This window comes from Balaenoptera borealis (assembly GCF_965194805.1).
Source record: "Balaenoptera borealis genome assembly, chromosome: 19".
Lineage (NCBI taxonomy): Eukaryota > Metazoa > Chordata > Mammalia > Artiodactyla > Balaenopteridae > Balaenoptera > Balaenoptera borealis.
The window spans coordinates 20,575,377-20,602,160 of NC_138878.1; the positions used below are offsets into that span (position 1 = coordinate 20,575,377).

General features: G+C 39.2%; 1 long non-coding RNA gene across 1 annotated transcript in view; it reads left to right on the plus strand.

The window, feature by feature from the left end:
* The window catches only part of LOC309617227, a 241,096-nt gene that overhangs the window by 141,730 nt on the left and 72,582 nt on the right, over positions 1-26,784 (plus strand). The gene's annotated exons all lie outside the window — the stretch shown is intronic.

The window sequence follows — 26,784 nt, forward strand, 5'->3', positions numbered from 1 at the left end:
TCTTTTTTCTGGTGAGAGAGTCCTAATTAAGGTAAGGAGAAAATAAAGAAATGGGAGGAAGTTAAGGTTTCTGAAGTACTTAATACGTGCCAAGTGTTGTGTCGGGGAGGAAGAAAACTTTCCTCTGCCTTTTGAGGTTCTTCTGGCTGGTCTAAGCATTATACAGATGTGAGACAGGTTAACAGGAGAAAATCAAATTTAATTTCATAAATATGGGACTCTCATGTACATGAGAGGGTCAGAGACAGGTAAAATGAGGTCTGTATGCCATCTTGAGCTAAGGAATGGGACGGGGGCTGCAAGGAACAGACGAGTCATTCACAGGATGAAAAGAAGAGGAGCATTTCCCTGCCATATAGATGAGACCACTTAGATAAAATTTATCTATGCTAATAACTCTCTTCTGGGAAAAATCCCCAATTTGAATTCTTCTAGATAGTTAAGGGAAGGGCAGTAGTTTCTCTTGAAAGCACAGAGTCTCAATTGGTTTTAGATCAAAATAATCCTCATGCAAAAGTGGTACACTTTGGTGAGGCTTGTTCTGAACCCCTACAATTGTACTGTGGCTGACATATGTTTGTCCATTATATCACTCAATTCTCACTGAAACAAAGTATCACTTTCTCTTTATATCCACCATGAAATATCCTCAGAGATATCGGGGGGCTTCCCCAAGGAAACCCACAAAAGTAACAGAACAGGAGTCTGACCCAGTTCTTCTGACCTAGAATCCTACCTGTGGTTTATATTACAGCATAGTAAAGGTGGCATCTTTGAACTAATTAAAACGTACCTTGTGTCCTTGTTTGTTTTTTTAATGGATTTTAATATTTCCAAGACTGAAGGTGTGTGACGCTTACAGCAGCTGCTTCACTGGTGTCTCCTTATCCTGACACAGGAGTCCTCAGCTCGGAGGAGGCACAGGGAAGGTCTGCAATGCTGTCCTAAGATGTAATTTTGGATGGATACCAAAATAACTTTTACTTTCATCCCTCCTATGTGGAAGATGACAATCTTTGAAAAGTTGGAGCCCAAAGAAATGTAAATACAGCTTATTCAGGCCTGACGTTTCAAAAGAGGTCACCCCCACCAGCAGTACCAGCCCTGGTCTATTATCAGGTTTTCTGTCATTCATGTTGATTAAGGTTGATAAACAGTGCTAAGCACTGGGGGTAGACCAGAGGGCACAAAGAGAGATGTAGCTGACTTGAAAGGGACTGCGTTTCCTCCCTCTGAGGATAGCCCATCCTCCCTCTATCCCTTTGCTTCCAAAGAGGAAATACTGTTCTTTCAGGGAGAGAGCAAGCACTCGCAGAGTTCTGCTAGAATGTCAGTGGTGGGACAGTTAACGAAGCTATGGAGCCTGCTGGGTGGAAGAGCAGCCGCTTGCATCATGTGGCTCCCGCTGTGATCCCCACTGCATTTCCTGAGACTCGTCCTAGATGGGTTTGAAGTTTGTGCAAAAGGAGACAGGGGATGCACAAAAGCTTTTATGGGATAAGGGAAGTGTTTTTACCAGTGTTGTCTCACCTCTATCCTACTAGTGCCCTGCCATATCCCAGTATAATTCTGACACTAATTCCAGTGTGTGAGGGTTTTCCCCCACCAACAAGCGATTCTCCAACATCAGCTGGGTGCCCTACAATTCAAAACAATTCTGACACTATCTCCTTGGGCATAGTGCCAGATCTCACAGGTTAAGGGTTCAGTCCTGTAAGGCTGTCCTCCCCGCCCCCAACTTTAGATACCAATCCAAAGTCCAAATTGTCACCTGTGCTTCTGACAGACCGGCTGTAGATTGGAGGTTCTAATAACCTCCTCCTTGAGTTTGATTGATTGGCTAGAGTGGCTCACAGGACTCAGAGAAACATTTTACTTACTAGATTATTGGTTTACTATAAAAGGATATAACTCAGGAACAGCCAGATGGAAGGATGTATAGAGCAAGGTATGGGTCGAGGAGCCTCCATGTTCTCTCTGGGCATGCCACTCTCCCCACATCTCCAAGTGTTCACCAACCTGGAAGCTCTCCGAACCTAATCCTTTTAGGTTCTAAGGAGGCTTCATTACACTGGCATGACTGATTAAATCATCAGCCATTAGGGAGTGATTCAACCTCTCTCTCCCTTCCCCAGAGGTCAGGGGAGTGGGATTGAAATTTCCAAACTTCTCATCACTTGGTTGGTTCTCCTGGCAACCAATCCTCATTCTTAGGTGGGATCCAAAAGCCACCTCTCTCATACAACAAAAGACACCTTTGTTGCTCTCATCACAGGAAATTCCAAGGGTTTTGGGAATTCTGTGACAGAAAAGGGAACAAAGACCAAATACACATTTCCTGTTATAAATCACATATCACACTCAGCACTGGTGACAACCCCATGGGCCATGGTATCCATGTTCTTTCCCCTGCCTGAAAGAACAGTGTACTTCCTTTTAGGTCCAGCATTCTGCTGCCTCCTTACTGACTATGAGGCAAGAGCCTCCCATGAAAGCCAAGGACCCTGTGTGTTGGGGGACAGTCCTGCCTCCTTCTGATTTGGGTAATCTCTGCTCTCTTTCCTCCCTGCTTTCCCTGTAAAACACACAGCATTTTCTTTTCAGTACTTAGGACTAAAATTTGGACTCAAGCAACTGTTTTCTGTCTTAAAAAATTTCCAAGGCAAGAAAATTAAAAGGGAAGAAAAACTACAGGGAAGACAGACTCAAATTTGTACCTCAATAAATTATAACAACAATTCATATTCATAGTTTCCTTGTTTTCCCCTAAGAAGCACAGTTATGAAATATGGCAAAGGCACTGGATACATACAGGCTCAGATTCAATGTCCCAAAACATAACAGAACAGCTGTATGAATTGGTTTCCTCTACTGCAAAATAAGTCTATCATAGGCACCACTTCAGGTTGGCATAAGGATTATGCCCAAAGTTCTAACACTGCACTGTCTCAGAGTACCCAATAAATTGGATCTTCATGGCCTAGGATGTGCTTAATCAAACCAGAAAGATAATATACTCCAGAGAAATAATGCTATTTATACCTACCACATTCAGAGAGGTTTGAAAGGAAACAATACCAATTTGAAATATTCGGTCTATAACATTCTAAAGTGAGATTAACACTCAGACTGATGTCCACCAATTCTAATGGTTTTAAAAAAGAAAGAAAAAAAAAAAAGATTGTAGTAGAGTTCATGGTTAAGTTAATTTTTGAGTTCTTTCTTCTAAATATAAAGAAGTTCAATTCCATCATATAAAATATAGACTGTATTTCCCAGTCATTTTTGTACTATGATTAAACAGAGGATGTAATCATGTTTGCACAATATTCTGGATTAAATTGATGAGGTTGCTTGCAATGGAAAGCAATGGACTTGAGGGCCCAGACAGCCCTTACGGCACCCCCTAGGGCTGACAGAATCAATCTTTTGGCCTAATTGCAACCCACTCAAGAACACCAGAGGCCAGAAATTGGGAAACTGAGCTAAGACATAAAACATGATTTTCACACATGTATATAACCTGAAGAATATAGCTATATTTAGGAGTGAGGTATAAATTGGAATAAATAATAATTTAATCAATAGAACCATTGAGTCATTTAATAACCCTAAGTGCCTTCTGATCTACTCACTGGTTATTTGGTAAAGAATAAGATCCAATTCCTGCTTTAGAAGCGCTTATGGTTTAGAATAGCCCTGTCCAATAGAAGTAAAATGCAAGCTTAAAATGAGAGTCACATATGTAATTTTTAAAATTTCTAGGAAGGTAAAAAGAAAGAGATGATGTGAATTCTAATATATTTTAGTTAACCCAATATATCCAAAATAGTATCATTGCAACATGTAATTAATGTGTCATTAATGTATTCTGCATCCTGTTTTTTTGGTACTAAGTCTTTGAAATCCAGTGTCCACATCTCAATTTGGACTAGCTGTAGTTCTAATGCTCCACTGTAATGTGTAGCTAATAGCTATGGTATTAAACTGTTCAGGTTTAGAAAGATAAGACAAGCCTGTAAACAGATAAGAGCAATAGAAAGGTGGATAGAGCTGAATGAGAAAACAAAGGTAAAAGGAATCAAACCCACCTTTCAAGAGCACTCAGAAGAAAAATATGCAGATTTTTATCCCCTATGATACTTAAGAATAGGCCCACTTTCCTTTTTTATTTATATAAGAAGACTGAACCAAAGCTTTCTTTTATTGCCCTAGAAATTATGAGAAAAAAAAAATTTTAATTATGATGTAACACCCTATGTTTATTTGCTTTTTTTTTTTTGCCATTTATAGATTGCAAAGTACATTTTAATAAATGCATATGAATTAAAGGTGCAGTGTTTTTCATCAAGGAGACTTCTGTGCCCATTACCTTCCCTCCCCTGTCTATGGGGCTGTGGCCTCTCACTCCCCAGTGTGTATCCCTAAACAGACTGTGTAAAATCAGGCAACAAAAATATGGGCCTCGGTGAGCAGGAAGATTGACTGATGGGGAGAAGGGGGTGGGGGGAGAGAGAGAGAAAGAGAGAGAAAGGAAGGAAGAAATTTATTTTGACAAGATCTTCCATTTTAATAAGTATAATTGAGATGGCTTTAAAACCATTAAGCCCCAAATTCCACAGTCATTTAACTTTCAAATAATTTGGGGCTGTTGCCTAGTCTGGGAAAAAGTGACTTACTTATGATCTTTAAGAAGGGACAGACTCTAGAACCAGAGTAGGCAGTAAAATGAAGCCTAATTGAGTACGTGGCTCAAAGGAAGGGAAGACATGTAATTCAATAAGTAAAAGTACTAAAGAGATATGCAAAATTCATGGGTTTCTTATGCCTGGCATTTCAGGATAAGACTATTCATTATTTTAAAATTGGACTCTTTAGCAGGATTACTCAGTATCAGTAGCATTGAAGTTGGCTTTGGAATCATAATTTAAGGTGTAAATTAAGGTGACCTCAACTAGGATGAAATACCTTTAAAGAAGCTGAAATATAAAATATGAGCCATTTTCAGGAAATGGAAGACAATTGGGAGCTGTTGAAAATGGACCAACAAAAGTGGAAAGGGGAAATAAAGATACAGATTACATGACAAAAGCCTGAGTACCTAATTTAAAACAAAAATGGTTTCCTATGGTTTATGATGAGTGATAAACAGAGTCCACTGTGTGGCCATAAAAATATATCTTTAGCTCAGAAAATACGAGTCTCACTGTCAGCTGAATGTAGTGATTTAAACTCACAGCCTTTCTCCTTGAAAGAGTTACAAGGCTGAAGTTACCAGTCATTCCAAATGATGTGCATTTGGAAATTATGAACTATGACCCAGAGACATTATCTTTTAGTGTAACTTAATCATGAATTTACCTATTCCAAGTTATTGTTTAGTTACATATTTCTTACTGCAGCAAGAGTGGTGGAGTATTAATAGCTATAAAACGTCATTAAACTAGCATTAGACTTCTGAGAAAAACCCATAAAACTCGAAAGAAAGCCCCGCACTGGAGTTCTACCTCTTCTGGCTCCAAGTCAACTTTGTTATAATAAAGTCGTTCAAAAAACTCAACGAGGAGCCAAGAAGTTCTATTGAGAAACCTCATGGTATTATAACAGGAAATCTCTGATTCACCCAGAAGACTAATGATCATAAAAACTATAGGAAACTCTGAGATAAAGCTTCCTAAGAAACATTAAAATGGCAAACGAGGATGTTGATTCTATTAGCATATGAAGACAAAGCAAAAAGGAAAAAAAGAAAGAAAAAAAACTGAGTATAAAATGGCCATTCACAGTTCTTCCACAGAAAGTCTGTCCCTGTGTCTAGACAGCGAGAGTTTTCAATCCCAAGGCCGTCCTCTTATAAGCATGCCCAGGAAAGAGGAGAATCACAAATCACTGAATGTCAAGCAGACTTAAACAAAGTGCAGGAGCCATAATATTTTAAATAAGGAATACAATTGAGTACTCAACAAATTGGAGATGGGGGACAAATACAAAAATCCACTCCTGTCTTGTAGAAATTTCTAAAGGGAGATGAAGGAAGTGGAGACCAGGAACCAACATTTCTGAGTGCGTATTCATATTTATCAGTATTAGATGCTCTGCAGCCTCGGTATTCAAGCTGTGGTCCGTGGGCCTGTGGCATCTGCCTCACCTGGGAGCTTGTTAGAAATGCGGAATCACAGGCCCTCCTTCTTTGGACCACAGTGCCTTTGTACCAGACTTTAGGTGATTTTTAAGCACGTGAAAGATTGGTTGAGAATCAAAGCTTTGCATCACTATCATTTAAGACTACAATTCTACCAGTTGTTGCTCTCACTTCAGAGACAGGAAAATAGAAGCTATAAGAACTGTCCAAAACTGTCCTGCTAGCCAACTGGGAAAATGCAATTCTAACTTAAATCATTCAAGTTCCTCTAAAAACAAAACTAAATTCTTTTTTTCTTTGCTTTGCAATATGTTTATATATATAATATATATTGTATATTCATCAGTAAACTAAAACGAACAACAAGATTCTTGAGATTGTGTTTCATTTGTTCTCGTTTGCTTTTCTCATTTGCATAGAGTGCCTAACAGATGCTTAATAAAGTGTTGATGGATTAAGAGTTTATTTGTGGAGAGGCTGTTCTGTGTCTAGTGCTCTGTAAAATATATCCCAATCTCCTAGGATGATGGACAAACAGATGGCCTGAAATCTAAAATGAATGTGAGACAGAGAAAGACAAATATCATACGATATCACTTATATGTGGAAACTTTAAAAAAAATGATATAAATGAACTTATTTAGAAAACAGAAACAGACTCACAGACTTTGAAAGCAAATTTATGGTTACCAAAGGGGAAAGGTCGGTGGGGAGGGATAAATTTCGAGTTTGGGATTAACATATACACACTACTACATATAAAATAGATAATCAACAAGGACCTACTGTATAGCACAGGGAACTCTACTCAATATTCTGTAATAACCTATATGGGAAAAGAATCTGAAAAAGAATGGATACATGTATATGTATAACTGAATCACTTTGCGGTACACCTGAAACTAACACAACATTGTAAATCAACTATACTCCAACATAAAATAAAAAATTAAATTAAAAAAATCAATGTGAGACTAACACTTTGAAAAAAAAGATTGCCTTCAAAAATCAGTAAAAATCACCAAAACAATTTTCTGTTTACAGAGTCATGGAAAAATAATAGTTATTTTCCAAAACAATCTCTCAATCTAAAAATGGAGGAGGGGATGCCAAAGAAGGGGAGGAAAACTACAATAAATTTCCCCTATAAAAGTTTCTAATCTCTTTTTTTAGGCAAGAAATTTATTTGATTTTCCTAAAGCAGCATTATTGCTAAGAGTTAAGCAAATGCAACCTGCCATTGATATTGGAATAATAGCTATCTAATCAATCACCGTTCCTCTCTCCCCACCACCCATCTTGCTGAAAATTCTAGCACATATCATAGAAGCTTGAGGTGATGGCGGTAAAACAATTTGTTAATGAAGCTTGTAAAGAATTGATATGTGCTGGTGTGGTAGATTAAAGATGGATAGAGACATCTTTCTGCTCCTCCCTAAGAGCCCTGAGCAGCCAAATAAGAAGTTTGATCACCTGATATTGCCTGCTGGAGAGGCCACATATAGGTGCTCTGCAACCTCAGTCCCAGAGGAGTCCAGCCTTCCTGTCCCAACCCCTCCTCCACCCCACGCAGGGCACCAGCCACTCGAGTGAAGGTGTATTGGACCCTAAGGTCCATTTGCTAGCTGAATACCAGGAAGTGACCTTGGCTGTTCCTACCCAGTTTCAATTCCTGATCCACAAAGTTATGAATATAATCACATGGCTGTTGTTTTAAGCCGACTAGTTTGGGAGTACTTTTTTATGCAGCAGTAGGTAACTAGAACAGCTGGTGTAACTAAATCTATTCATGGGGAAGCTGTTACTCTAGATCCAGTTTCATCATTATGTTCATAGCAAAAATCAAATAAATTCCACATCCTGGCTATTATAAATAGTGCTGCAATGAACATTGTGATACATGTCCCTTTTTGAATTGTGGTTTTCTCAGGGTATATGCGCAGTAGAGGGATTGCTGGTCATATGGTCGTTCTATTTTTAGTTTTTTAAGGAAACTTCATACTGTTTTCCAAAGTGGTTGTATCAATTTAGTTAGCTAGTGGGAAGCAGCAGCATAGACCAGGGAGATCAGCTCCGTGTTTTGCATACCTAGAGGGGTGGGATAGGGAGGATGGGAGGGAAGCTCAAGAGGGAGGGGATATGGGAACATGTATGCATACGGCTGATACACTTTGGTGTACAACAGAAACTAACAGAGTATTGTGAAGCAATTATACTCCAATAAAGATCTATTAAAAAAAATCAAACAAATTCATCAAGGAGTACAACAAATTCACCAAAGATTTACTTTGCAAACATGTCAGGAAATTTCAGAAATGTGTGAATTAATTACACAGTAAACAACCAATCAAGAATCCCAACTTTGTTCATTGCCAAGTGTGCATTTAAAGTGAGAGATTATGGGGGCTTCCCTGGTGGTGCAGTGGTTAAGAATCTGCCTGCCAGTGCAGGGGACACGGGTTCGAGCCCTGGTCCGGGAAGATCCCACATGCCGCAGAGCAACTAAGCCCGTGCGCCACAGCTACTGAGCCTGTGCTCTAGAGCCCGTGAGCCACAACTACTGAGCCCGCGTGCCACACCTACTGAAGCCCACGTGCCCAGAGCCTGTGCTCCGCAACAAGAGAGGACACCATAATGAGAAGCCCGCGCACCGCAAGAAAGAGTAGCCCCTGCTCACAGCAACTAGAGAAATCTTGCACGCAGCAATGAAGACCCAAAGCAGCCAAAAATAAATAAATAAAAAATAAAGTGAGAGATTATGGCCTTCCCTACCCCAAAATGGAACAAAGCAAGATTCAATGCAAGAATTTAAAGAACTTAAAGATTCCAACACATCCTTTGCAAAGAGCACCTTGAGTGTTCCAAAGCAATTACTGCAAAGATAACTGCAGATGAAATGAAGCAGGATGTTGGATTTATCTTCATGTACAGTTTCCCACATAGTAAAATGTCTCCCATTTGTCTCTGCTCCTTTGACATTAGATTGATCAGTTAACTAGCTTTAGAAGCAAAAGATCAACCAGCTGACAAATTGTTCCTCTTGACTTCAAAGCATACCAAGGCCTAAATTTTAGGCGTAATGATTTTAAATCACCCTTTTTGTTACAACAGAATGTACAATGCGACTTATATCTCTAAGCAGTTTGTAAAACATGGTTTGTTTGTGTATGTCGGAGGCATTAGGGTAATAAATGGATGTGGAGTGGACAGGGTCCTGGTGTCTTCTACGTGTACCACATGCAGGATTCTATTGAATTAAACAGGCATCCCCCTTAACGAAGAGAACACATAAATGTACTCAGCTATAAATTAAGCAGACCTCATTAGCCTGCCTTTCTGGGGAAATGAGTTCCTCTGTGGATCAGAGTGAAACAAGACCTCAAGGGCTCATGTAATAAGAAGAAATTGGAACATTCTACCTGGTAAAAGCAAAGCACCTGATGATTTAAATGTGATTCATCCACCAGTTTTGGCTCATATTCAAGGAATTGAGTCTCAATAATCATAATAATATTATTTGTTTGTAGTGAAATATTAGTAATGTTGTTGTGGTTATAATAATTATTATTAACACCAGCAATTACAGCTTCTATTGATGTCAGTTTTTTAAAAATAATTGGGAACACATCTTTGAAAATCTAATAATAGTGAGGGATTTTTTCCCAAAGAAAAGAATGCTTATATGCAGAAAAATGCTCAGACTATCAAAGGGTTAGGCATGCCTGAAGTTCATCTAAGGACTCCCAAAGCCCCTCCCAGGAGGGTTTTTGTTTCTAGGTTAAGAATCTCAGGATAAGTGCATTAACTGGCCTTTAATGTACAGTCCATTTCGTTAAACAGCTCAATAACTCCACATGTTGGATGTCACTATTTTAGTGCTCAGAAAACTGAGTATCTAGGGGTAGATAAGTGAAGGAATTGGACTTGGATGTCATGTTTTTCTGCTTTCAAAGCCCTTGGTCTGTGGAATAATGTCGATTAATTTGACGCAGGCATCTTCCTTTGACTAACTGCTTTATGGGAATTCTTACCCTTTAACTTTATTGAAACTGAGGAAAGGATGGGGATGGGTAATCCGCCCTCTCCAAATTCCCAGATACTAGAAAATTGCCATGTGTTTCAATCACTGAAATTAGATAGATAGATAGATAGATAGATAGATAGATAGATAGATAGATAGGGTTGGCCAAAAAGTTTGACCTGGTTTTTCCGTAATATGAAAAACCAGAATAAAAATTTTGGCCAACCCTGTGTGTGTGTGTGTGTGTGTGTGTACACACACACACACACACACACACATACACATTCCTATCTTAATACATATATAAGTGGTCAGTAGGCACTTGGTAGACAACTATAATCTATCAATTACTTGTTTGTAGTGGCTGAGATGTTTCCTTTTCCCATAGATCTTATTTTTCTCATCTATAAAACAGAGGGTATTAAATATTTCAAGGCCCATGCAGTTGTAAAACTGCAAGAGTTTTGAAATATAAATTGGGGCACAGGGGTGGGGGAGAAGGAGGAAAGGAGGAGGAGGAGATGGGAGGGAGGGAGGGAGAGAGGGGGAGAGAGAGAGGATGAGAATACAAAAGAAAGAGAAAGAGACTTAACAGGGAAGACTGAGATTTATCCCAGGTTCATGCTGTGTGCTTTCATTCAGACAAAATGCCTAGTCTCGGGCATTTTTAAAGCCATCACAAGCATTCGTCTTTCCTTGACAAGGCTGCGTTCACTCTGAACAACAGAAAATACAGTCGGTCTTTTAAAAAAAGGTCTTTTTAAGAAACATACTTTCTCCTGTATTTTTCAATAACATTATTAGCACATATAAGTTCATATGGAGATAAATCTTTTTTCTGATGTTCAATTATTTAATGAATGTTTCAAGGAGACATTAACAAGAGAACATACTCTGTCCTCAAAAATTATTGGCCATATAAAGCAGAATTTTTTTTTATAGGACTGCTTAAAAAGAGGGAAATATAACCTGAAAATACCATTCACAAAAAGCATTTCTTATAAGACAAAAGAAGCTTACTACTGCTATTAGATACTAACGTGAATATAAATCATTTTTATTATATTTAATATATCCCCTAAAAGCACAGGCTCACTGCTATTGTTGTATTGAATTTTAGGTCTAAAGATAAAAAAAAAAAGTGAAATATATTTAATTGGCTGAGCAAAGAAATACTAATGATAATTATGATAAAGGTAATTATGATTTATCCTCACACAAATTGTAGCTGCCTTTTTTGCAACTTGTATCCAGTATCAATTTTTTTCCTCACAATAACACAAGAACTTCAGGTAAACCAACTGAGAGAAATCTGGGAACATAAATAACATTTCCCAGCATTAATTCAGTCCAATCCCATCTACCACTGAATGACATCACCACACCAATTCATCAGTCCCTTTGTTTGTATTATCTTTATGAAATAGATATCATGTTCCCAGGTTTCCATGTTCTCTGATTAAGTGCCCTGAGCCTTTTGTTCAATATATTTATCTTCTGAAACTTTTCCATGTGCTGGCTGAAGAAAATGTTGACTTCAGACTCAATAACAACTGTAGGAAAAACTGGGGAGAAAGCTCAAATAAACTGAATTCAACCATTTCACAAAGTAACTTTTTTTTTCAAGCTACAACAATCTGCACCCATTGTATCCACTGGATAGTGTCCAAGCTCTAATCTACCCCTTTGCTTTTATTTATTACCATCCCCCCTGTAGGACGTGCAATCATTCCGAACTAATTATCTTCTGAAAACATATGACATTCCCTGCCTTCTAGATTTCCCTCCTGCTTACTTTCGGGAGAATTTCCATTGAATGAATTACCATTGCCTAAAGTTTTTCTATGCTCAATCAACACCTTGTAATTTTTATAGTATGCATCATGCCTTGAAAAACTCTATTGACTTGATCATCTCTTTCAATAGACGAATATATACATATGTATACAAATATATGTGTATATATGTATAATGTAAGAGTGTATGTATATGTGTGTGTACATGTAGCATCAGATCCCTTGAATCTAGAAAGCACTAAATAAATATTTCTTAAACCAACAAATTCTTATTTCTTAAACAAATAAATAAAAAACCTTTTCAGTCACTCATTGGGCATTTGTTCCTAACTGCTCTGTGCCATGCATGGTGGGAGGGTCTGCAGATACAGGGAGGGATACACACAATCCCTGCCTCAAGAAGCTCACAGTGCTGGGACTTCCTGGTGGCGCAGTGGTTAAGAATCTGCCTGTCAATGCAGGGGACACGGGTTTGAGCCCTGGTCCGGGAAGATCCCACATGCCGAGGAGCAACTAAGCCCGTGAGCCACAACTACTGAGCCCGCATGCCACAACTACTGAAGCCCACGTGCCCAGAGCCTGTGCTCCGCAACAAGAGAAGCCACTGCAATGAGAAACCAGCGCACTGAAAACAAAGAGTAGCCCCCACTCGCCTCAACTAGAGAAAGCCCGCACAACAAAGACCCAACGCAGCCAAAAATAAATAAATAAAATAAATTAATTAAAAAAAAAAAAAAAAAAGAAGCTCACAGTGCAGCGGGGAAGTCTGTCCACATATTCAGAGCACACTGATGTCAGGAAGCAATGATAAAACGGACATAGGCTCAGGCCACCCTGAAGTTACCCAGCAGGGAGCACCTGCCTGTTCATATATGTTCATGAAGGGCTTCACAGAGGAAGGGACCATGAAGGATGAATAGGAATTTGAAGGTGGAACACAGACAGACCCTTACTTTGGGCAGAAGTAACAATGTAGCCACTCACAAGGAAGCCTCTAGTCCATATTAGGGGGAACCACACTCATAGATTTTCACATACAGAAAGGGAAAAACAAATCTATTAGTGGTAGATTTATGTTACCAGTCTTAGGGATACTTGTATACACACAGGAAACACAAAAGAATAATCTGAAATAGAAATATACTAGACATAAAAATAAACTGTATAATATTTACTAATCAGAGGCTAATATACTAATATACTAACTATAATTTATATTTGAACTGTTTAGTCAAAAAATAATTGGAGAGTCAACTGGAGAAGAGGCCAATGGTCAAGTAAATTTGAGAGATCCTTGATTATATGGAATTCATCAAATTTCTCACTGGAGAATGAAGTACTTTCAGAATCTACCCACTTCTCCTCACCTCCACTATTGCACATTTAGCCCAAAGCCCAGTTGTGTCACATCTGGACAAGTATGGTAACTTCCGAACTCACCTCGTGCCTCCCTGCAATGTGTAAGCCACATTCATTGATCCCTGAAAATGCTAGCCAGATTATGTCACTCTTTTTCTCAGATCCCTCCACCCACCACCTCCTGAGTCACATAATAAGTCCCGACAATCCTTACATCGCCTGTAAAACAGTAGATAATAATCTAGCCTCTTGCTACCTTACTAGCCTCCTCTCCAACCTGCCTTCCCACCAAGCTCTAGCCATGCAACTTTTGTCCCTTTTTAAACCTATGAACAATACTCCTATTCAGGACTGCTGTATGGCTCCTTTATAATATGCCCACACATTACTCCCTCTCTTCATTTAGGGTTTTGTTCAAATATCAGTTTTTCAGAGGTGCTTCTCTGACGGCCCTTTATAGAATAGCATGTTCCCCAATGATTTAGCTCCTTGCCCATTTTATTTGTCTTTATAGTACTTATATATTTACTATCTGTTTCCCCTCAATCAACACGCAAGCTTCCTGAGAGCAGGACCTATTTCCTATATAACTATCTTTCCTGCGCTTACAACAGTGCCTCATACATGGTTGGTACTCAATAGATACTCACTGAGGAAATGAATAAATGCCTTTCAGAGCCCTTATCCTGTAATATGCATTATAAAAAATAAAAAGTAAATCATAAAAATCTAAGAGAAGGATATGATACTTGGTGCTTCTCAACAGTTTGCACTTGGAGCTATTTTATAGATATCTCACATTTATGCATCTCTTCAGTACCTATTTACCTATCATGTTCCTACCAACTTGCCATGAAGACTATCATGTTCCGAACACACTCTGGGAATTACTGTTCCAACAGATACCAAGGGAGGAGAACTCTCCCTACTTTGGAGCCGGTAATGAGTCAGATTGGAAGGGAATGGAAGTGGTCTGCAGGTCTGTCTCAGTGACAGTCTAGAATTGGTGGGTTGTGGGGACTCTGGACTCTGAGACTGAGAGAGATAACAACGGAAAATCTGGTTGAAGTCGACGAACACACTCTCAGAAGGCAGGCTATAAGATTATGGAAGGGAACAATGGTTCAATTGCTAAAATGGAAGTTGTGATGGTTAGTTTTATGTGTCAACTTGATTGGAATATGAGGTGCCCAGATATTTGGCTAAACATTATTTCTGGATATGTCTGTAAGAGCGTTTCTGGGTGAAATTAACATTTACATCAGTAGCCTGAGTAAAGCAGATCGCCCACCACAATGTGGATGGGCCTCATCCGACCCCTTGAAAACCTGACTAGAATAAAAGGCTGAGTAAGCAAGACTTCTTTCTCTTTCCATGACTGTCTTTGAGCTAGGACAGTTTTCTCTTTCTTTCAAACTTGGGTTTGGACTGGAACTACACCATTGGCTTTCCTGGGTCTCCAGCTTGCTGACTACAGATTTTGGAACTTACTAGCTTTCTTTATCACGTGAGCCAATTCCTTTTAGTAAATCTCTCTCTAGATAGATAGATACAGATGCATATAGATAGATATATAGAAACAATATATCCTGTTATATATATATATATAAATAAACTCTATCTATCATCTATCTGTCTATCTACCTATCTATCTATCTATCTTATTGGTTTTGTTCCTCTGGAGAACCTAGACTAATAAAAAAGTTAAGCAAAGAAGAAAATATAGCACACAGGAATCCAGACAGTTCCTTGATGAACCTACAGTTCTAAGTAAAGACTTTATTTAGATCTGTAACTAGTTAGAAGTTGAAAATTTCCATAAAGACTCTGGAGCCCACTACTTCTCAGGCCAGATGGAAGTGACTTTTGAGGGCTGTGGTTTCAGTGCTATGCTCTGGATTTACAGTCAAAGGGGAAACATTTATGAGAGAAGGGAGAGCCCAGAGAGTTTGAAGGAAGAAAAAGGCGAGGAGAAAAAAAGAGGGAGAAAGGAAGGGGAGAGGGAGGGAAGATCCAGCCAGCGCCAAAGGGTTTTCTACTCACTTTTCTCCTGGCAGCTTTGGAGTTTATGTTTCAACAAGAACTGGCTAGTCTCAAAATTCTGTACTTTTCCTTTCCTTCCTCAGGAGACTCAAATAAAACTGCAGGGTTGGGAAGAGGGAGTTGCCACTTAGTTTCCATGGAAATACCTCTGATTCCGTAGTGGCACCTCTATCATAACTTAATCAGCATGTTGTTAATAAGATAATTTGATGCTGAATTATAAATACGAGCAATGAGAGGAATGCAGGCTTGGTGGTGGTAGGTACGTGAGGTAAAGCATTCGGCCTCAGAGGAGAGCAGGGGCCAGATGGGCCTGGATGGATCATGTCCCAGGCTCATCACTGTCCTGCTGCTCTGTGGAGTGCGATGCCCAGAGCAGGGGCACCAAATTGCAACCCTGCCATTTGAATCTGGGCGCTGCCAATTAGCCCTGTGATCTTGGGACATTCCTTATACTCTCTGGGCTTCATATTTTATTTAAGCTTTGAGAGGAGGATAATCATGCCACCCGTTTACAATGTGCCATGACTATTAAACGGCACTAAGGACAGGAGGTGTCTGGCATGTGCATGGAGCGTGTTTGGTATTCAATAAATGTTAATTCATCCTTCCTTTCCTGAGAGAATATTTTCTTTCACTTGTTCAATTGTTAATTTATTCAACAAATATTTACTGACCAATTCTAGGATGTCAGGCACTGTGCTGAGCACTGAGGATAAAATGATGAGAGAGAGAAAAATAAAGGTAAAATCTAGTTATTTATGACCCAGTTATTATTATTATTATTATTGGAGTTACAGTTTCCATTTCTAGAATTGTTGAGGTTCCTGATACCCTGAAATTAGAAAATGGTCACTTCACTTTGATGAAAAGAAATGGCTCCCCACCTTCACAATGTTGCTTCTTTCACCTAAAATAATTTCCCCACCCTTATTTCCCTAAAAGTTCTCCAGAGTTCTTCTGAGGCTCATTGTGTGTACCACCAGAGCTTGACATTGCGATTGTAACTCAGAACTAAAAAGATTTGGTCTCTGCTCTCAGAGGCTTACAATCTAATTTTATGACCCTGGCCTAGCACCTAGCACCTAACACAGGACCCAGTAAATATTGCATGCTTATTGAGATAGCGAACGAATGAATGAATGTCATAAGGGAACTGAGGGCATCCATCTAATTCCCATCAGCACCATCAGAATAACTGTGCTGAAGCAGCCATATGGATGACTGCAGAGATGTGGGGCTAAGATAGTGGTTCCCAGCCCTGGGCACACTGTCATTACCAGGGGAGGTAAAAAAGTTACTGATTGAATTGCCAGGAGTTTTACAAACTCACCAGATGATTCTTATGTTCAGCTTCAGTAGAGAATGGCTATTCTAAAGAGGATTGGTGTGAAATCGTCTCAGTTCTTCTGGGCACCTACAGAAGCTAATAGAGGGAGCGCTACCACCTTGGGTAGACTTTGAATGACTGCTCTTCAGGCCCAACGTTGCTGACCTGAGGCTATTCCATCACACTAAGTTGGCTGTGAACCTTACCATCCAACAGAGGACACTTTAAAAAATAATTCAATTGTGGTACACATTTTCAAGAATGCACACAATATACCATTCACTGAATGTCACAATACATGTATAACAACACCAACCCAAAGGTAGAAAGAAAACATTGCAACAAACCAGAATTTCCCTCACTCTCTCCCAGACTCTGTTTCAAGGGTAACTGCTGCTTGGACTTGTAAGTGGATGGATTACTTTTGCCTATTTTTATAAATGAACTCATAGAGTATGTGCTCTTTTGTCTAGTTGCTTTCACTCAGTATTATGTTTGAGAGATTCACCCATATCATTGTGTTTAGTTGAACATCATCCATGCTTGTTGCTGTATATTTCATCGTTGTGAACATATTACAACTTATTTATTCATTCCACTGCTGGGCATTTGGGTAGTTTCCAAACTTGGACTATTACTAATAGTGTTACTATGGGAAATTTAATACATGTATTTTGGTGAGCATATGTATCTATTTCTTTTGGGTATATATCTAAGAGTAGGAGTATTCATCATGGGTATATATATATATATGCATATGCTGAACTTTGGTAGGTAACTGGCAAAACACGTTTTGAAGTGGTTTTATCAATTTATTCTTCCATTAGCAAGGCTGAAGGTTCTTCTTGCTCCACATCCTAGCAATACTTGGAATCATCAGTCTTTATCATTTTACTCATTGTAACTTGTTTGTATTGATAGCTTATCGTGGTCTAAATTTGCATTTCCATGAAGGTGGATGAAGTTGAGCAGGTCTTCTTACGTCGATTATCCATTTGCACAGCTTCCTTTATGAAGCACACATTCAAGTCTTTTGCCCTAGTGGGTTGTCTTGTCTCTTTCTTATTGATTTATTGGAGTTCTTTATATATGCAGTGTACACAAATTATTTGTTGGATATATGCATTGAAAATACCTTTTCTCCACTCTTTAGATGGCCTTCTCACAATCTTAATGGTATCTTTTGATAAACAGAAGTTCTTGATTTTAATAAGATCTAATTTATCTTGTTTGATCCTTTATGATTAGTACATTTTTGTTTGTTTTTAAGAAATTGTTGCTTACTCCAAGCTCAGGACACATTTGAGAGTGAAAAGGGGTGCTATAATATTTTAGGACAAATGACACAAACCAGATTGTCCCAAGAATTCCGAGATATATGTACATTCTAAGCATGTTCTCCCCACTCTGAGCTGTACCAGACCAGGGAGTCTCAACCCTAGTGGAACATTAAAATTTTCTAAGAAGCTTCTAAAAGCTACTGCTGCCAGGAGTACCACCTCAGACCAGTGAATCATGATTTCCAAGGGTGTGGCAAGTATGGGTAATTTTTGTTTTTATTTAAGAGCTACCCAGTTGACTCTGTGACCCTTAAGTGTGAAGAACTACCACTCTAGCCTAATGTCTCTTAAACCCTGAGCATATGAATCTTTTGGAGTCTTGTCTATGTTCAGGTTTTGATTCAGTCCTGGGGACAAGGTGACATACTGCCCTTCCATTCAGCTTCCCGGCGATGCTCACGCTGCTGGTCCACGGACCAGAATTGGAGTAGAAGGGCTCTAGATCAGATTTCTCCACCTGGGCATTGCTGACATTTTGGATCAGATAATTCTTTGTTGTAAGGGACTGTCCTATGCATTGTAAGATGTTAACCAGCATTCCTGGCAATACCCACTAGATGCTAATTGCATCCCCCAAGATGTGACAAAAATGTTCCCAGGCATTGCCAAAAGTCACTTGATGGGGAAATCAATCTTGGTTGAGAATTATTTGTCTAAATCTTTTAGACACAGCTCCAAATGGCTGAGAAACCCAGGAGGTGCCATGGTGGATCTCAGGTCACATTACTAAATAGTAGATTAGATCAAATATTATACAAAATAATATTTCATTGTTATGACTGTATCACAATCTTGGTTCAAAAAGCCAAACTGAGTGTGCCACATGTGGATTGCTTGAGCTGCTTAAGTGTTAGTTTATTTCCTTTACGATGACAAAACATGGCACCTGGTCTGTGGGTTCTCATCCATTTGGGCCCCAGCAGTAGTAGGCACCCTTAAGGAGTATGGTGGAGGAAGAGAGATAAGGGTGAGGATAACCATTCCTTTACAAAGGCTTCAAAACAAGCAAACAACATCCACCTCCCCCCACCAAAACCTCTGAAATGTCTATTCCAATAATACAAAGTGACACATAATCAGTTTAAAAGTTATCAGAGCTAAGACCCCAGAAAGCATTTCTTAGTATATTTAGTAAAGTCCTATATATTAAAAAACAAAACAAAACAAATCACTGCTTTGTTTTGCAGGCTTACAGAGGCACATCTCTCCTACCATTGAAACCGTACACTTTATGGATCATATCATGACTGTTTCCAAAGCCACTCTTCCTTCTTTACTTCCTTGTGACATCATAGCTGGCTTCTTTATCCCACCCACGATTGGAAATGGGATGCTCTCGTGTACAGAGGAATAATAACCCACTTTCCTTGCTCCCTTGTACTTTAATTTTCTAGGGGTCAAAATTCAAGGAAGTTCCAAATGATGTAGCACAATGCTCATCTTAAAGACCACAGTTATTATCAGTAGACTTCCACTGTCTTTCTTTTTTCTTATAAGAGTACATCTTGCTACATTTATTTTAATTTTTTAAAAGAAAGAAATAGTGTGACAGATAGAATAGAAATAATCAGAATCCTGAATGCCAAATGGGATTCAAAATACCTATGAATAATCTCAGCTTAATATGCTCTTAGCTTTGGCTTAGATAAGAAATCCCGGCCATAAAATAGTACAAGAAAATTGATGTAAAGAAACTGTTCAAAATATAAGGCCTATATCTTTTGCATTTGCAAGCCTTCAATTACCCTTACCCTGGTACTTTCCAAAGATATAATCTATTTTTGAAAGATGGAGAAAAGGTCTAAAGAAAAGTCACTGCAATGAAAATAACTCTGAAGTTTCAAACACCAAATCAAGAACATAGATTGCTTTGTTTGAGTTTTCTCTATGCATTACTCAATCCAATTCAACCAAAATTGTTGAGTTCCCATTATGTGCCATTCAGCATGCTGAAGAGGCAGGAACATTAAGATATACTCAGTTCATTCTCTAACAATTTCACCTTTTAATATTGAAACAAGACATTCACCTAAATTATCATTATCATCAGTATCACCATCTTCATCATCATCATTACCATAGTATTAATATATGTTATTGGGTGTTGTGTCACAAGAAATGAACAGATTCAGGGCTTTGGGTTTCTGTTTGTGTTTTTAATTTTAGCATTGTGTGGGGTACAAAATTCAGGGAAAAACTTTTGAAGTAGATGCTATTTTAGAATGATTTTCATGTATTATACAAGTGGAAAAATGAAGGCAGGAAAGACATCTGGGCACTTCAAGAATTGTTAAAAAACACTTGGGGGGAGGTAGGCAAGAAAATTTGGTATAGCCAGAACACAGCATTGTACAAGGAATGGAGGGCTGGAAGCAGGGGTGGAGCAAAAAGGTACAATGTGGATTTGGGCACAGTTACTTAGGTCCTTGAATGAGATTTTTACATGATAGTCCCCATGAATGCTACACAATCTGAAGTATACAGATGCCCCAGAACATGTGTCGAAAGTAACTTGAAACCCAATCCGTCAGTCACTGTGTTTCTCTGAACTGCATGGTCTCACCAGAGCTCCCTCTAATAAGCTCTTGTCAGAAAGCTTCTCTTGCCACTTCCCTGAAAGGCAGTGAATTAGATGCTCACATCTTACAGGAAAAGATTCTGGGGAATAGAAGGACATCAAGTAGGAGAGAGAAGCTTGGCAGAAGCCAGGCTACCCACCAGCATGTGGAAACTCTCAGCGGAGCCTAGGTGATATAATCAGGTGAGCTAATTGAAAGAACTGCATTTCCCTTGGAGAAGGTCTTTGGTACAGCAGGATGAAATGGAGAGCTGTCATCATTTCTGTTCTCACTCTCTCAATTTTTTTTTTTCCTTTTAAAACAAGCAGTTGAAGCCAGAGGCTATTTTTAGTCCCCTGGCTGAGGGTGAGTGATAGAGTACATTAGTGCATCGGTGGGGCTGGAGGTAAACTTAAGTGAGAACCTTGATGGTATAGCCCCACAGAGCTGGCCAGGGGCAGGAGATTGGCAGCAACGTTACAGCGACAAACAAGATCCGACCAAAATCCTCAGGGACTGTAATTTCAAGTGCTGCAGCTAGAAGACTCTATATAAATAGAAGGAAGGGAGAAGAGGGAGATAACCAAGCTCTAGGACTGATTCCTTTCTGATTTGGATGCTCAGGTTCAAGGGACAGCATGGAATTTAAGTCAATTTTGTAGGCACAAAAGATCCCAGATGGTAGACCCAGGAAATCTTGGAGTTGGCGGGCATTTTATGGGTTTAGCTTGTATATATCAGTCTCAAGAATTTTTAAAATTAATTTTATCTACTTATCTATCTACCTATAATTTATCTATCTTTTCTTTTTTTTTCTTTTTTTAAATTTCTTAACATCAGCTGGAGGAGCTGCCTTACACCTAAGGTCACATTACCTCTGGCCCAAGGAAATTTCACCTTTTCCTTTTCCACAATGAAGAATAATGACAATAGCTATTCTTTTCATCAGGTATTTACTGGAGATCAGATTCCACACATACGTACTACAATCTAATGGCATATATATGTATGTGTGTGCATATTTATATATAAATTTAATATTTAGTGAAACTCTGCAATGTTGGCAATCTCCCGGATTTGTAGATGAGTGATGTGAGACTCCCAGAAGCTACGAGACTTGCCTCAGTTTCTATTACATACAAGGAGCTGAACTAGAATTTGAATCCAGATCTGTTTGCCCATATGCCCCATGTTTTTTGCACTGCCCTGTCTGCTTGTTGTATGCATGTGTTGGGGGGAGTGTAGTCAATAACAAGGCTTCCTGATATATCAAGGTTCAGAGAGTTGATGGGAGGGGATCATATGGGAGGGTCATGGTTTGATAAAGAAAACTGGAAACAATTCTTTGTAAATGGTTTGAATAACAACTGTTAAATGATAATCACATCACATTTTTAAAAATGCATCACCCCTGAATAAAAGTGAGTTTTGGAAAATGAAAATTCGTGGAATTTGATCAATTAACTGTTGAGACACTAAACTTAGCTAACAGCCTTCTTCTGGGCGTAAGCTCCAGAGGAGGCTAGTGCATCCAGTAGGCCAGTAACTGTGGACTAATATAATTCCTTTAATTAGAGATCCAAATTGTTCTAGGGTGATTTATAGAGGGGAGGAGGGGCAACGAATAAGGAGGAATCAGAGCTCCTTGCTGTCCAATAGAGGATTTTCAGACACACAGATCTGAAGACCCATAACGGCAAAGTGGTCCCTGATTTGCAATTGCCTGTGTGAAGAGAAAACAGCCCATGAAGGTAAGTGGGGCTGAAGTGAGCTCTTACGCTGCTTGAGAGAACCGTTTGAAGCTTCACTCAGGAATGGGTTGTCAGTCAAATTCTCAGGAAGGAGGCCAGATGCCAATCAGTGTGGCAGGAGTAAAGCCTGAGGAAAGGCTAGTGGCCCATCATCAAGCTATATGGCGATGCATGGCTAAACCTGGACCAGACCACTGGCACAAAGCAAGAGTAGTGAACTGACAGCCAGGGTGTTGGCATGACTAGAGGGAGTGATGTTTGGGGAAGGTGGCTGTTTGCAGACAGCTCCTGCTGAAAAGCCTGAGGTTCTGCCCTGAAGGCAAACTTTCAAACGCCTTCATACCACTCACTTAACTTTGCTTTGCCGCAGTTCCCCAGCTGAAAAATAAACAATCTTATAAAAAATTATGTCCCCTTAATGTCCCTTGACCCCCACACACAACCTGTATCTAAGATATATAAAAATTTTAATTCTTATAGATGCTATAGATTGCAGCCAAGGCAATCTTGAGATATAGTACAGAGCTACCGTATACAAATATGCATTTGTGGAATGAATGCATGAATGACTGGGAACAAAAAGAGCCATGGGTCTACAGCTCTGTGTGTGAGTGTGTGTGTGTGCGCGTGCGTGCATGAACATTTATACCTTACAGAAGCAATGTCCTAAAACCTATAGAAACCAGAAGGACCTGAATGGCCTCCTTTAGTTGTGTGAATATCTGAAAGTTGGAATAAACAAGCCTCTATTATTTGAACAAAAAGAGGGAAAGTGGGGCTTCCCTGGTGGCGCAGTGGTTGAGAATCTGCCTGCCAATGCAGGGGACGCGGGTTCGGGCCCTGGTCTGGGAAGATCCCACATGCCGCGGAGCAACTGGGCCCGTGAGCCACAGCTACTGAGCCTGCGCGTCTGGAGCCTGTGCTCCGCAACAAGAGAGGCCGCGATAGTGAGAGGCCCGCGCACCGCGATGAAGAGTGGCCCCCGCACCGCAATGAAGAGTGGCCCCCGCTTGCCACAACTAGAGAAAGCCCTCGCACAGAAACGAAGACCCAACAAAGCCATACATACATACATACATACATAAATAAAAAGAATGTAAGCAGACAAGAATAGCATTAAAAAAATTTAAAAAAAAAAAAAAAAAAAAAGAGGGAAAGTATAAACATTTAGGGAAATCCCCAAGTTTAATTTAATTCACAGTTATGGTGAATCGGTCCCTATTCTGGAAATAGAAAAAAAAAATAATGTTAACAATACCACCAACAAGTATTAAAAAAATGATAATGACAGCAGTTATTGAGTTCTTATTTTGTATCAAGTATTATGTAATGCACTTAATAAACACTATCACACAGAGCAGGCACTATTACAATCCCTTTTTACTGATGGGGAAATTAAGGTACAGTTAAGTGATTCACACAATGTCACTTAAAATAATGCATGATGAAGCTGGGTTTCCATCCGCTTCAGTCTGATCTCAGAGCCCAGATGAACTGGGAACATAATGAAGCACACATCAGGAGCATTCTTCTGATTTTTCTACTCTCTGCAAGGACAGGATAGGCAGGATTTTTTGAGGAAAATACTGCCCTTCAGTGGTTTATTCTGTCTCATCTTCTTATCCGTGGGGCACATCTATCCATGCTCATTAAACCACACTGAACATGTGTGTGAGTAGACTGTTGAATTAAGTAAATGCTGATCACTCCAGGGTACTATCATGCCATTTGTGATTGGTATCCCTCCTCCCTCCTTGTTTCTCAGAGTGAGGTTTTTCTGAATTTTTCTGCAGGTGTAATTTCCACAGATTCTGTGCTGGAAAAGGGATTTGCCTTTGCCTGGCTAAGTGCCTTGCAGGCTGTTGAGAGTCTTAAAAGTTGAGAAGGAGACATTAGGGTTGGACCCTCCATTCATAGTCAGGATGTGCTTTTCCAGTCAAATGAAACTCCAGATGTGTGCAATTGGACAGGAATGCACTATTCTGTTCAGACTATATGAGTCTTGCACAGAAAATTAGATTTCTCTCCTTACTGACTTCTTTCTAGCATTTTCAACATCTTCGACTGTCAGTGGAGATGATGGAAAATACGGAACCAACAGAAATGAATTCTAAATTTAGGCTTAAGTGGTCAGTTTGAGCTCTCATTAGAACCGAGGAGTTAATATCCCAGAAATGTTTGACTGTGTGTTCAAATTAAAGTATGTGTCCTAAATGAATTTTAGTTTTAGAAATTTGGACTAATGCCTTCTTCTGTTGAATGGGGGAAGGTGACAAATGCACCCCAGAAGCAGCTACAAAAGATTGCTCTATTTTGACTCTGAAAATTACAATGAATTGTTTTGCATTTTATCTTAATAAGAAAGAAAAATACCTTAAAGTTTATATTTCTTCCATATCCACCCGCAGCAGGGACTCATAAATGCCTGCTGATGAAATTAAGAACTATGTGCTCAGGCACTAGTAGCCCCAAGCACTGGAAAATAATTAAATTAAATACTTAATGAGAGTCATTCTGGTTTTTTTTGGGGGGGATGTTGGTTCTGAAATGTTTAGGTTATAGGAACATTTTGACCTAACTGTATCTGCTTAACTTAGGCTGAAACTTCTTGCTCTACATTTGCTCAATAAATGTTGGATCATGATGAAAGCCAAATAGTTTTGAGTATTTTAACAATAGCAACAACCGCCACCAACAAAACACTTGTGCACAGTCCAGTTTTTATTGTCCATACCCTTGAAATATTATCCCACAAAATCAGCAATACTAAGAAAACAATCTTTTTCTTTGTCCAATAGAGAAGCAACAGTGACTGCTTGGAAACTTTTGAAACCAGGGTAAATTTTGGAATAATTAAAATCAATTTTTACATAAGTTTTCAAGCTACATAAGTATTTTATTAACCTCTCTGTAAATTGCAGAGGAAAATAGTTAAGGCTTTTCATATGAAGTCCTCCACAACCAGATTTCAACCTTCAGCTCCAGTGTAATCACTGTTTTCCACAATCACCATTCCCTAATTTTCATTTGTAACAAGAGTGAGATAGTTACACATCAACAGCCCACAGTCCAAATCTGATGAGTAGAAGTGTTCTGTTTGACCTATTTGGTGTTTGCAAATTGGGATATTTTGCTGAAGAAGCTAAAACTTTGGAAACACTAAAAAAACTGGAAAGGTCTGGAAACAGTGGGTTCATATTTCTGCATGGCAATAATTAGTTAGAACTAAGTAATTGGCTGAAATGTGTACATGAGGAAGGAATTTTCATGTTTGCCCCAGTCCCTACTCCTCCCTATTGTCCTATTTCTAGGCTTTTTTGCTCATTTACAATATATACTTGGTCATTATAGACATTTGAATTTGCCCATCAGGTACTTCTCCACTTCCTTGTCTTTGACCCTCCTTCCTGCTTTTCTGCTGTTTTCCTCTCTGATGAATGCTTTCTCAGGTTACCTCTTTTTTCCAAAGGTTACCTCTTTTTTTTTTTTTTTTTTGTATCTTTTTCTGGTACTTGTAGCCTTTGCACAGAATTGATTACACACTCAGTTGTCTTCATTCATTCAACAAATATTCAGGGAGCAAAGCCATAAGTCAGGCACTCTGCCAAGCACTGGGACCTTAGTAGTAAGTGATTGCAGTTGACCTACATGTGTCTGGGATGTGTTCCTGGTGTCATTTGATCACATCACTGTTAAAGTACTCAGATTATATTTATAGATGTGAGAACTAATTGAAAACTCAGTGCAGTTCCTCCAACAACTGCAGTTTTCTTCCAGGCAAAGGGTACTATTGTAGGTTCCTCCCTCGCTGGTGGTAGGTATGGCTATTTGAGTTGTTTTGGAGAGTGAAATGTGAGCAGTACTGATGGGTATCATTTCTTCAGAGGAAAACATTAAAAAGTGGTAAGTGATCCACCACACACTCTCTTTTCCTCTGCCAAAGCAACCAGCAGCACTGGTGGCTCCTCTAATGACCCAGGTCCTAGAATAGGATATAGAGCAGAGTCAGGTGACCTGTGATGAACCTGAGTTCTGAATGAGAAATAAAACTTGTTATTTTAACATCTTGAGTTTTTTTAGTTTCCATAGGAAAACAAGGAAAGATCCTAGTCTGTCCTGACTGCAACATTTAGTGCTTCTCAAACTGGGGACCATGAGACTCACAAGATTAAAAAAAAAAAAAAAAATTAGTAATCTAAGGAATTCATTTTACAATTTAGAATGATAAAATTTCTCATTTGTTGTGGTTACAGCAGTTGAAAACAGGTGGTTGTTTGTTTGTTTTTTGGCTGCGACGTGCGGCTTGTGGGGTCTTAGTTCCCCGACCAGGGATCGAATTTGGGCCCATGGCAATGGAAGTGCCAAATCCTAACCACTGGACCACCAGGGAATTTCCTGAAAATGGGTTTAATACACTTAGAATATTATATTCTTGGACTAAATA